The following is a 12892-nucleotide window of genomic DNA, read 5'->3' as shown; positions in this document are numbered from 1 at the left end:
CAGAAAAAGAAAATTACTTTTTTACCAAGTTTTCCAAAGACAGAATAGGTCACAAAGCTTAAGGAATTGAATCTTCTTGCAGTGGACTAGACAACTTCAAAATGATGAGCCCGTTCCAGGAGGAAAACAGCTGGGAATTCAGTTCGTCCATGTGAAATTGTTCTACAATAATCAAAACTCAAAACCTCAAGGCTCAGGATCCCATAGATCAGAGCCTACCTTTTTGATAAACTCTTAGTCAAGTCCTGGAGACTAGAAGCAAGATAGTTTGTGACACATATGCTTCCCAAAAACTAGAATAGATTTTTATTGAATAGTGGGATATCTGATGCTATATGTTTCTTAAAGGTCCAAATGTAATAAATAAGTGGAAAAAATGTCTCTGTGTTTTTATCACTATTTCTATGCAAAGCAAGTGTATCCTTTGGTTACTGTGATGCAGTGACAGCAAGGAGCGGGCCCCCACAGCCAGTCCAAACTTGTGTCCTCGAGGCCCTTGGCTCACCCAACAGCGTCTGTAAACTACAGTATTCAGTTCATTTGTACACGAGGTTTGTGAAAATCAGTTTCCTCATAGTCATGTCACATGTAAAGGTTGGCCTCTGACTCCAATAGTAAAAGGAAATACGTTTCTACATTTAAATTACCTTTGAAGAAGTGGGTAAGTAAATAAATGTAAGTCCTCCGCTTACACGCAGAAAACTTCACACGGGCATGACTTAATTTACAGCGACTTTTTTATGATTCACTGCTGTTGAACTTGAGCTGACAGCACACAGAGTCTATGGCTGACTGCACTTGTTCGGCCCCCAGAGAATGAGGAGGAAAGGAAGCTTGAGACTGGGTGGAAACAGCCCTCCATCTCTGTTTTTCTAAACAGCACATGGGATCTTTCTTCTGTTTGTGAATTGAAGAACTAACCGTTCAAATAGATCAGTTTCTAGGTGTCAGACACTGCAGGGCTAAGAACTTTCACCAGCTGCCCAACAAATTGGATAGTTTCGTTGGTGCATTCCCTCTGCCAAAATGGGGCGGAGAAGTGGTTAAATACAAGTGTGGAAAAAGTACAGAGCAAACCGGGTCGTTTACCGCGGTACTGAAGCCCATAAGATGACGGAAGTGGCGCCTTTGCCAGTTTGGAGAGGGCGCTGGAAAACAAGCACATCTCTCCTGAGCCTGCCCACAGCATGCTAGGGCAATTGGCTGGAGAATGAATTTTATTTTATTTTATTTATTTATTTTTTTTATTCATGAAAGAGAGAGAGAGAGAGGCAGAGGGAGAGAAGCAGGGAGCCCGATGCGGGACTAGATCCCAGGACCCCGGGATCATGGCCTGAGCCGAAGGCAGACGCTTAACCATCTGAGCCACCCAGGCGCCCCTGGAGAATGAATTTAATCAGATGTGATTTGACCGCTTTTAACCGCAGGGCAGGGAAGATTGAATTAAAATTCCCCCGTGTCAGAGTGATCTGTTGCAGAAATCACCAATGTTGGAGATGTTTCTTAGTTTCTTTGAGAATGTGGGATATAATTGGGGTCTTTGATTTTTTTTTTTTTCCTTTTTTTCTTTCCATATCCCCGCAGGCATTGGGCAAGTCACTTAAACTCGGAGCCTGTTTCAACTGTAAAATAGATGGAACTGCTTGGTCTCAGTGCCCTTATTGCTCCAAAAAGCCGTGATTTTTAGTGCATTTATTTTTGAGTATGAATGCATAGAATTAAGGGCTTATATTTTCATGAATTTTTAACAAAAAAACCAGTCCCCTGGTTTTCTCACAAAGAGTTTCAAATTTCCTATCTTTCCCTGTCAACAAGCATGAATTTTTAAAAGGCTCTGCTGAAAAACAGAACTTGGAGGGAAAGTTAGGAGCTTTTAACACGGAATGAATGTCCTATGGAAAAGATAAAACACTCAGTTCAGTATATTTGAAAAGAGAATCTGACATTTAACTAAGTCGCTCTACATTTTTTAGTTTTGCTCCTTCACATTTAGATACCAGTTTGGGGTTTCAGACAGTTGGTGCTGACAGTGTGAAACTCGCCGCTTGCAGTTAAATTGAAGCTTTGGTTTCTCATGTGAACAGGCAAGGAAGCTGGGATCATGCTTTGTTAAATCCTCATTTCATGAATAGATCTCTACCCCCAAGCACTACCACACACGGGCTCCCCACCTGGTTTCAGCGTGCGCAGGAGTTTTATCTTGTTTCTCACCACTGGGCAAACCTTGCTGGAACAATTGGCTTCTTAATGGTTTGCACATTAGAGGGCTTAAGGTCTTTGCAAATGAAAAATCTGCTGTGCAATAACAAGTCAAAAGGAACTCGGGAGCCTTTTTAGAAGAAATCATGCTGAATTATAATTCGGCTTACTGTGATAATGTTTCTTTGATCAGTATGCGAAGGCAAATTCTGAGTTTAGTAGAAAACGATACCCAAATGTATTGGAAATTATAAAGCTGTTCATAAGTATCTTTAGTATTAGGTTGAACTATATGAAATTGCCGGTGTACATTTTTGTCTACAAAATGGCAAGTTGACCTGGTTCAACCTAATAATTCTGCATTTTAAAGTCCAAGTGTAAGCTCTTAATAGCAGTTCTCTGAGTGTAAAGTGATGGAACTTTTGATTTACCAGACTGATCTACATACCTCTCTAATAATTACAGCCTATTGTTAAACAAAACCCTGATTAAAATGCAAATCCCAAACTATCAAGTATTTAACCACCTGATTTTGAAAATACATTGCAGGAGGGCGCCTGCGTGGCTCAGTTGGTTAAGCGACTGCCTTCGGCTCAGGTCATGATCCTGGATTCCCTGGATCGAGTCCCGCATCGGGCTCCCTGCTCGGCAGGGAGTCTGCTTCTCCCTCTGACCCTCCCGACCCTCCCCCCTCTCATGCTCTCTCTCTCTCAGTCTCTCTCTCAAATAAATAAATAAAATCTTTAAAAAAAAAAAAAAAGAAAAAGAAAATACATTGCAGGAAATTGTTAAACCAGCGGGCTTATGTTCACATGTTTTCTCATTTAGCACCCAAAAGGTTCTTATAATTTTTTTGCATGATTTTTTATTTTTTTATTTTATTTTTTTAAGATATTATTTATTTAACAGAGAGAGAGAAAGTACAAGCAGGGGAAGCAGCAGGCAGAGGGAGAGGGAGAAGCAGGCTCTCCGCTGAGCAGGGAGCCCAATGTGGGACTGGCTCCCAGGACCCCGGGATCATGACCTGAGCCGAAGGCAGACGCTTGACGGTCTGAGCCACCCAGGTGTCCCTGCATAATTTTTTGAATCAAAAAAGTGTTGTGTGGGGAAGGGAAATTCCCAAATGATTTAATTGCTTTTTCCATAAAACTGAGACAATTGAAGATAATGGTTTCTTATGATAAGCCATTTGAAAGGAAAGAAAGGCTACCTCAGATTCCTTGACACTCAAGAGTGGCAAAGACCTTAGGTCCCATCCGGTCCTTGGATAGAGAGCATCCCCTTCCCCATGTCCCCTAGGGTTGTCACACACTGCTAACATAAACACCTCTAGTCTTGGGGAGCCCATCCTCTCTGAAGACAGCTCATTCTTTGTTTAGTTGAAGTATTTCTCCTCATTGAGCTAAAATCTGCCTTCCTGTCAACCCCCTCGTCCTGCTTCTACACCTTGAAATCAAATAAAATAAATGTAATCCTCTCCCAAATAAAAGACCTTCAAACATCTAAAAATCTAAAATAAGAAGGGTTGTTCTTTGATGACCTTAAGGTCCTGTCCAGCACAAAATGCTTATAGTATAGATGCAAACTCCATAAAGTGAGTGTTGATTAATAGTTTCATATGGAGCAAAATGGAGAGCAAGTGGGTTCAATTCACTAACACAGTACTTCTCAAAACTCAGTCATTTGCATGCACTGCCACGATTTCTACCATTTCTGGGTACCACCTCCTCTATTATTACTACTTAACAGCTTTCTCTAAATCAACTTACTTATTCCACTTGAATCATTCATTTTAAAAGGAAACTTGATATCAGCATAAATGTGAAACAATGGTCTTTTGTCATAAAAAGAAAATACTCTTTTTTTAAGAAAGATTTTATTTATTTATTTGAGATAGAGCATGGCGGGGGTGGGGGGGGGAGGCGGGCAGAGGGAGAGGGAGAAGCAGGCTCCGCACTGAGCAGGGAGCCTGACTCGGGGCTCCATCCCAGGACCCTGGGATCATGAGCTGAGCTGAAGGCAGATGCTTAACCAGCTGAGCCACCCAGGTGCCCCAAAAAGAAAAGACTCTTAAATACAGATATTTTACTGGTGATATTTATACTTAAATAAGTACAATTCTAAAGAACGTTATTTAGAAGATCTGCACATCACCCAAATTCATCTGAAGGATCCCATAGAGTAGTCTGGATAAAGGTCTTTGGGGAAAGCTGCAATAAAAGAAAAGTCTATTTCCTGCTACCTGGAGGTTCAGGAACCTTGTCTCCTTAGAAACAATCCCTGAGTCAACAGCAGTTTGTAACTCAAGGAGAAATTAGTGAAAGCTGATCCTGTGATCAGCTAATATTAAAAGCCAACATTTTTGAGCACTTACTATATGCCCATGTGCTTTTCATACTTTTGAGTCTTATTTCTAATTTCCTAAAGTTAATATTAGAGTAGATCACTTTACGAATATAATCTGTATTTATAATCTTGGGCTGAAGTTAACCCTTACAAACCACTTTTTTGGAGGAAAAAAAAAAAAATAGGCTCAGTCTATAGCCCAAGGTACTAAGATGATATAGAGATTACATATGTGTCCTAGGATTTCATCACTGTGAATCAATAATCTGAAAGACTTAAAGACAAAAGAACCTACTTGGAGATCAGTGTTCTTACACTGGGAGATATACATGTAAAAATTATTCCCTTTTGAATCCACATCTCCTTTCCTTCAGAGTTCTCCATACCACCAAAAAAAGAAAAATGCACAGATTTAAAAGAAATTACTTCTAAACTTCAATGATACAAGTTATCATGCTGCATGGAGAGCTGCCCCCATGTCTGATAGGGTGTGTTATGTTTGCATTTTACCCCTGTTGTGGTTTCCTGTCAGTCTGTGAGCTTTGGGGAAGCTTTTACGAGACCTGAGTCTCAGAAATTTCAGGAAGTACCAATATCAGACGGCTGTCATGCACAGTTACTTACTCTCTAAACTTTACCCGCCTCTTCCTGCGTGTGCACTTTGGATGGGTCTTCCTCCTCCTCAAAAAACACTCCACAATATCCTGGGACATTAGCTTTCAAATCAAATGTCAGTCATGGTCCAGGTGGACGATTCTCAAATTAACGGGCATCAGAATTTCCCCAGAGTGGCTGCCCGGGCCCCACCCAACTCTACTGAATTAGAGTCTACCAGGTGGAAGCCTAGAAATCTAGCACATCAAAGCTTTGAGAACCACCAATTTGGTTTAATCCCCTCATTTTCCAAAAGGGGAAACTGGGGCCCAAAGAAGAGAACTGAGTGACTCATCTAAGAGCCAACCGTAGGAGCCAGACCTAGAATTGTTCTTTACAGCTTCTGGGGAGAACAGATCCTCAGGACACTCAAAACCCTGCTCAAGGAGCGCCTGGGTGGCTCAGTCAGTTGAGCCTCTGACTCTTGATCTCAGCTCAGGGCTTGATCTCAGGGCCGTGAGTTCAAGCCCCACATCAAGCTCCACACTGGCATCGAGCCTACTTAAACCAAACAAACAAAAACCCTGCTCAAGCCTAGTGGAACTGAACTTTGCCAAACGTTTGACGTCCTTCTTGAATGTTTCCCATCATGCCAGTTTATTTAGACCAGGATCACTTTCCTTGCAATGAAATCCTACTTATCCCCTCCCCCTAAACTGCAGGGCACAGCACCTTAAGTTGTCACCAGAAACCCAAAACCGGTTGTGACTATCCAGGAACCTAGAGTTTGATGGGCTCTCCAAAAACAAAACTAGTGAAATCCAACCTGTAAAAGGTGAGATCGCCACATGAAGAGAGGCAGTGAAGAGTGGGGTCAAGAACATAGGCTTTAGGGGCGCCTGGGTGGCTCAGTTGGTTAAGCGACTGCCTTCGGCTCAGGTCATGATCCTGGAGTCCTGGGATTGAGTCCGGCATCGGGCTCCCTGCTCAGCAGGGGGTCTGCTTCTCCCTCTGACCCTCTTCCCTCTCGTGCCCTCTGTCTCTCATTCTCTCTCTCAAATTAAAAAAAAAAAAAAAATCTTTAAAAAAAAAAAAAGAACATAGGCTTTAGCGCAGTTCCGGGTTCAAGTCCAGGGACGCCACCTGCACAATGGGGACAAAGTTACTGCAGTATCAATTTTCCAGGGTGATTGGGAGAAGAAAATGAGAGGCGGATGAAAGTACCTTGCCCGATGCCTGGTACACGGGATGCACGCAGTAAGTATTAGGGGCTGTTGGGGGGCGGGGGGTGGTGAGGACGATGACGGTGGTTCAAGACAGAGCACCTGCCTGGGAAAGCATGGGAAACAGCCAAACCCACGCAATGAGTATATCGAAATACAAAGAAAGCCTAACTTTTTTTTTTTTTTTAAGATTTTATGTATTTATTTGACAGAGAGAGATACAGCGAGAGAGGGAACACAAGCAGGGGGAGTGGGAGAGGGAGAAGCAGGGTTCCAGTGGAGCAGGGAACCCGATGCAGGGGCTCGATCCCAGGACCCCAGGATCACGACCTGAGCTGAAGGCAGACGCTTAACGACTGAGCCACCCAGGCGCCACAAGACAGCCTTACTTAACCAACCACCATCTGGTTCTAGCTGATGCAGTATTGGCTGGAGGCAGTAGGCAGTCAGCTTGGAGGGCAGGTAAAGGAAGCCACTAGATTCTTCAACAAAGTGTGGTTGGATCCCGGCCAGTCACCCTGCTCAGAGCTATGTGCTCCACACACATCATCTCATTGAACCCTTACAACAACCTGACAAGGGGATACTCTGAATATCACCCCAGCTTTAAAGATGGACAGACTGAGGTTCGGAGAAGTGAAATAACTTGTCCAAGATCACCCAGTTTATGGTGGAGACAGGACTCCTCCCACCCCCGCCCCAGACCCACCAGAGTCCTGCACTAGGGGGATCGGATACCTCCACTGGTGAGATACGAACGCGACTGCCCGCTGGCCCTGGCCTTCTCTCTTTTACAACCCTTTAAAAGTACCACCGCTTTCTCATAACCCCTCCAGTTCTTGAAATGATTTTTTTTAAGAGGGAGGAGGGCTTAAAAACAATCACCTTCTCTTTTGAGAGCATTAACAAAGACTGGTCTCCTAATCGGCATTTCCCGGATACTTGGGCAAGTGGAAATAACCGCACTGATGACATGACTTGACATGGCCGCTCTGCGTTTTTAAACATTGTGTTGGTGTTTTCAGCCAGGCCCCCCTTACAAAACAGTTCTCACAGAATACCTGTTGAACCGTAATTACCACCATAGTGAGAAGCGAGAAAATCCAAGAATCGGTGAAAGATCCCACCACGATAGCATCTGTTTCTAAACACTGCTCAACCTGGTTGAGCACATCTATGCTTCAGCGGTCAGGGTCATGCACGAAAGGAGGGGGCTGATGCATGGAGCCCCAGGAAATCGGTGCTTATCAGAATAGCTGACTCGCTGTTGACTACAGCCAGACTAACGCCCAAAGCAGGATCTGCACGGGTCTCCTCTCTTGTAGCAAGATTATCTTACCATTGGCCGCCTGGGTGGCTCAGATGGTTAAGCATCTGCCTTCGGCTCGGGTCATGATCCCAGGGTCCTGGGATCGAGTCCCGCATCGGGCTCCCTGCTCGGCGGGGAGCCTGCCCCCCCCCCTCTCTCTTATGAATAAATAAATAAAATCTTAAAAAAAAAGAAAAAGATTATCTTACCATTATCGACCCCCCACTTGTGAAAGTAAATTTTATGATTTCCCACTTCCCAAGGTAGGTCTACAAACCAGGGACAGGTGAGTAGTTGACAGACACACTTAGAAAAAAGCAAACCACTTTGTTCAGCTGTGGCCCGAGATGTTCTAGGTCAACACAGCTGGAGCGTCCTGCTGTCAGGCTGGTCAGGGCTGCCATCAGCCAGAACAACTGGGTAGTCTGAGAGCCCGAGACAAAGAGCAATATATTTATACATGATTTGCCTTCTTGCGGCCAAGAAACCGAGAGGGTTCTGAGCACCAGGCTTGTCTGACGAGGTAACGCCCTCTTCTGCAACAGGTGTCAGCCTCCTGCCAGAGGGGGAGGAGATGGGCTATTTTCTGACCCCTCTCTGGCCGGAGACAGAATCCCTAGTGTGATGGTGTCCAGGCGGTGGTGCCTCACACCTGGGAGGGCAGGCAAATGCTCCGTCTACCTGGGCACCTGTCTCCCGGCCCGTGCCTCCAGCGCCCTCTACAGGATGCAGGGAGCTGGGACAAAACCCTCAGGTTGACGGGTTTCACTGGGACTGAGTGGGGACTTTCAGTGCTAAAACTGGGAAAGTCCCAGGCAAGCTGAGACAAGCTGGCCACTCTATTGACTAAAAGGGGATCTAAAGCTGGATGTAGGGGGTGGAGTGGGGACCCTGCATTTTTTTTAAGATTTTATTTATTTGAGAGAGAGAGAGCAAGAGAGAGCACGTGCGGGGTGCGGGGCAGAGGGAGAAACAGACTCCCCGCTGAGCAGGGAGCCCAATGCGGGGCTTGATCTCAGAACTCTAGGATCATGACCTGAGCCGAAGACAGACGCTTCACCCACTGAGCCACCCAGGTGCCTGGGACCCTGCATTATTAAACCATCATTACTTGATGGTTGAAATCGGGGAATGGGGAAGGGAGAGCAGACTATGAGAGAGGGCAGGAGCTACTTAAGAGTTGGAAGTAAGCTACTGACTAAAGAGCCCTTTGCCCTGAGTCAAAGTCTCTCGGCCCTATAGCAGAGCCATGTGTCAGATTCTGCAGCAGGCCGGGGAAAGAGCTGGGGTTGGTGACTTACATGTTTCCTTGTGAGCTGTGGATCATTCTTTCAACTTTCATTCCCTCAGCAACTACCGAGCACCTATTATATGCCAAGAACCCTCCAAGGCACCAGTAACAAAGATCCGTATGACCTGGCCCGTGCCTTTCATCTGGTCGAGGAGATGTCTATGCACGTGGTCAGAGTCCAATGGGTGAACGCCCGCATGGATGAAATACTTCACACAAATGTGCCCTGGAAATGCCCTTTACCCTACTGAGCAGTGCGGAGCTCCGTGTGGGCACCTGAGCACAGCAAGAACCACTTGGCAGGAATCAGGCCCAGGACCTGGGGCGGTGCGGCGGGGAGGAGCACGTGAGGAAGAGCTGGGGTCGCTTGAACCTTGCCAGACTCCCAAAGCTAGACCACCTTCTCTGCCTGGCCCCCAGGGATGGACAGAGCCCGGAAAAGACAGGTGAACACCTTGCTTCGGAGTATGAAAGAAGAAGCAATCACATTTCCAACCACAGGAGGTTGATTAAATAAATTCTGAGACTAGAGGTATTTTTTGGGTTAATGATGATGAGAAAGATGATGTAGCTCCACTGGACCATGCATATGCTCTCCGGTTAGGTTCTTCCAAAAGGTAAATGTCTCTTGGGATCATATCGTATATAATTAAATATGCATCTGGACGAAGACTGGAAGGGAAACTGGGTCCAGATAGAAACTGAATCCAGTGTGTTTGTGGTAAGATTAGGGGTGATTCTTTCATTCTTCCCTTTTAAAACTCAGTTTATATTTATATAAAGTTCACATGTGCTACACACTAATGAAAAATAAAGCTAAAAAAAACCCCCGTGACTGCTATGAACGAGACCTGTTCCAAAACAAAGGACAGTCCTAGATTAACACATCTGAAGTTGCCCAGGAAGAGAACAAACGTTTGCACAGGGGAGTTAATTCTCCTTTCAACCCACGGGGCTTAATGATTTTGTCCCTCTTCCCACCCTGCTGGTGCCGGAGCTAACACTGGAACACCCAGGCCCCAGGTGAGGACATCAGCTTTGCAGAGCTGCCCACAGGCAGGCTGGGAGATGTGACAAGAGGCCGGTGTCCTTCCAGCAGATGATCTTTGAAGGATAACAAAGCCAAGCTGCCATCAAAATGAAGACATGGAAGCTGATTCAGCAGCCAGGGCTAGCGTGTGTGCAGAGGACAAAGGAGGCCCAGAGGCCACCAAGACAGGTGCCCAGCTCTGGGGCTCAGAGGTGGGTCCAGTGCCAACGAGAGGCGGCCACCCAGCGGCCTCTCCCTTCCTCGGCCCCTCACACGCACCCCAGGTTCTCCCCCCACCCCCGCCCCCTCTCTGTGGAACTTCAGAAAAGGCTCAGGATTGTTTATGTAAGTTTTAAACAGGATGCTTCTTGTTTGGCCAGTTTTAAGGCTCCAGGGAAATCAGGAGGCCCCATCCCATTATGTTCTCCACCCGGCGCTTATCTCAGGACCCAAGGCCTCCCCCTACCCCCCAAGGCCTGGCCTGGATTGTGGACAAGGAACTAGATATTAGCTTGTAGGAAATTTGAGTCATTGTTGAGTCAGCTCTCTACCAGAGCTTTATCCATTTGCAAAGAAGAAGAAGCTGGAATCTACTTGGATAGAACCGACCTGGCCCAAGCCCGTAGGTCAGGCAAATCCCTGCAATGCTGGGGCCCAGTTTGCAAACATTTCTGCCCCCTTCCTCCTGTCTCAGCCCAGCAAACTGCTCTGTTATTCCCAGTGGCCCTGCCTGGGTGACCCTGGAGCCTGGATCCTGACCCTGACAAGATTTCAACTCTCCCAGATCTGGGGGAGGGTTTGCTGTGAAATTTTCTTCCCAGCTCTGTCCCCAGCCTCTTCCTCAGACACAGACAAAAACAAGCTGGCTCTTCTCCAGAAAAGAAGATGGTGGGCAGAGGCCGGGGAGTCAGTGATGATCTTTTTCTCGTGTTCATTCAATACTTCCTGACAGCTTACTAGACAGCCGGGTGATGGAACATATTCCGAGATGAGGGGGACCTGGGCTCAGGCTCAAGGAGTTGGAATCTTGGAGACAGAGGAGAGAGATGGACTGAATGCCTCCAGCAGGGATCACTTGCTTGGTCCCCTGAGCCAGGGGAGATCAGAAGAGGGAGACAGCAAACCTTGGGGTGTGGAGGGGGAAAGGGCCTCCTGCACAATTATCCTGGTGCTTCTCTGTTGGGTGCTTTGGTGTGCAGTCCAGTGGGGATGCCCTGTGGCCCTACATTTGATATCTGTCAAACAAAGGAAGGAATAACCGTTCCCTCCCAGCAACCCTGATCCCTAGCCTCTCCTCTAGCACCGAGCTCCCAAACCCCAAACAAGCTAAAACCCACAAGAGGCAGGAGAGGGCTGCCATAATGTGCCCTCCCCAGCCAGTCCCCTGTCCGTCTTCCATGTCCCAGGCCCTTATTCTCAGTTCAACTAAGCCACACGATGGAGTCTTCCCAAGGGGTCCTGGGAATGGAGCCATCTGAACTGCAAACACTCCGGCCACCTTAGAACTTCACACTTGTCCTATCATGCATTGCTGATCTTCAGTGCAGAGTACGTGGTCTCCAGAGCAGGGGGCACTGGGCCAGGAGACTCTGCCCTGGCATTTGGCGTCAGGATTCCAACACGAGGCTGTCTTAGTCGCCTCTCGCTGCCTCCCTCCCCTCCCCCAACTCCTCTATTTAGCCCTCGTATCATGTTTGTGTCCATGTCTGTCTGCGTCAGGAGACCAGGGCCTCATCCACTGGCCTCCATACTCTGCCCACCTTCCCACCGGCCTTTCCATATACCAGGTCGTCAATGAAACTAAAGCAACAAGAAAGTTTGGACTGTGGAAAGAGCCAAGATGTCCATCGACAGATGAATGGATAAAGAAGATGTGGTATATATATATATACACACACACACACACACACACACACAATGGACTATTATGCAGCCATCAAAAGGAATGAGATCTTGCCATTTGCAATGACGTGGATGGAACTGGAGGGTATTATGTTGAGCGAAATAAGTCAAACAGAGAAAGACATGTATCATATGACCTCACTGATATGAGGAATTCTTAATCTCAGGAAACAAACTGAGGGTTGCTGGAGTGGGGGGTGGGGTGGGAGGGAGGGGGTGACTGGGTGATAGACACTGGGGAGGGTATGTGCTCTGGTAAGCACTGTGAATTGTGCAAGACTGTTGAATCTCAGATCTGTACCTCTGAAACAAATAATGCAATATATGTTAAGAAAAAAAAAAGAAGAAGAAGAAGAAGGTAGCGGGAGGGGAAGAATGAAGGGGGGGAAATCGGAGGGGTAGACGAACCATGAGAGATGATGGACTCTGAAAAACAAACTGAGGGTTCTAGAGGGGAGGGAGGTGGGAGGATGGGTTAGCCTGGTGATGGGTATTGAGGAGGGCACATTCTGCATGGAGCACTGGGTGTTATGCACAAACAATGAATCATGGGACACTACATCTAAAACTAATGATGTAATGTATGGGGATAATAGAAGAATAAAAAAAATTTTTTTTTTAATTTTAAAAAAAAGTTTGGAGACATGCCTACTAGACTCTGGGGAAGTCACCCCTCTCTTCGAGGCAGATACTACAGTTAGGAGCTCTCAAAGTCCCCGGGCTTTGGAGTGGGGGATCCCCAGCATCCAGGAGAGTCCCAGAGCTGGGAGCAATCAGTAGATGATGCCTCAGTGCTGGGGAGCACAGCTCCTCTGTCTTCCGTGGCCAAAGGGCTCCACCCAGAGGACAGTCAGCTGGGATCCCTGTTTATACAGACCTTTCTCCACCAGGTATGGATGAGCTGTCCTGAAGAAACTCGGACACCCCCAGTGCCTCTCCAGAATAGCTCTGAAGAATTACCTCCTTTTCCCAGAATAGCCAGTGCCCAGCCCTTGCCT

Source organism: Mirounga angustirostris, unplaced genomic scaffold (genome assembly GCF_029215605.1).
Source record: "Mirounga angustirostris isolate CCGP_5_RB_7025 unplaced genomic scaffold, mMirAng1.0.hap1 SCAF_17, whole genome shotgun sequence".
Classification (NCBI taxonomy): Eukaryota; Metazoa; Chordata; class Mammalia; order Carnivora; family Phocidae; genus Mirounga; species Mirounga angustirostris.
The sequence above is the reverse complement of the archived record's forward strand: the minus strand, read 5'-3'. Positions refer to the sequence as shown.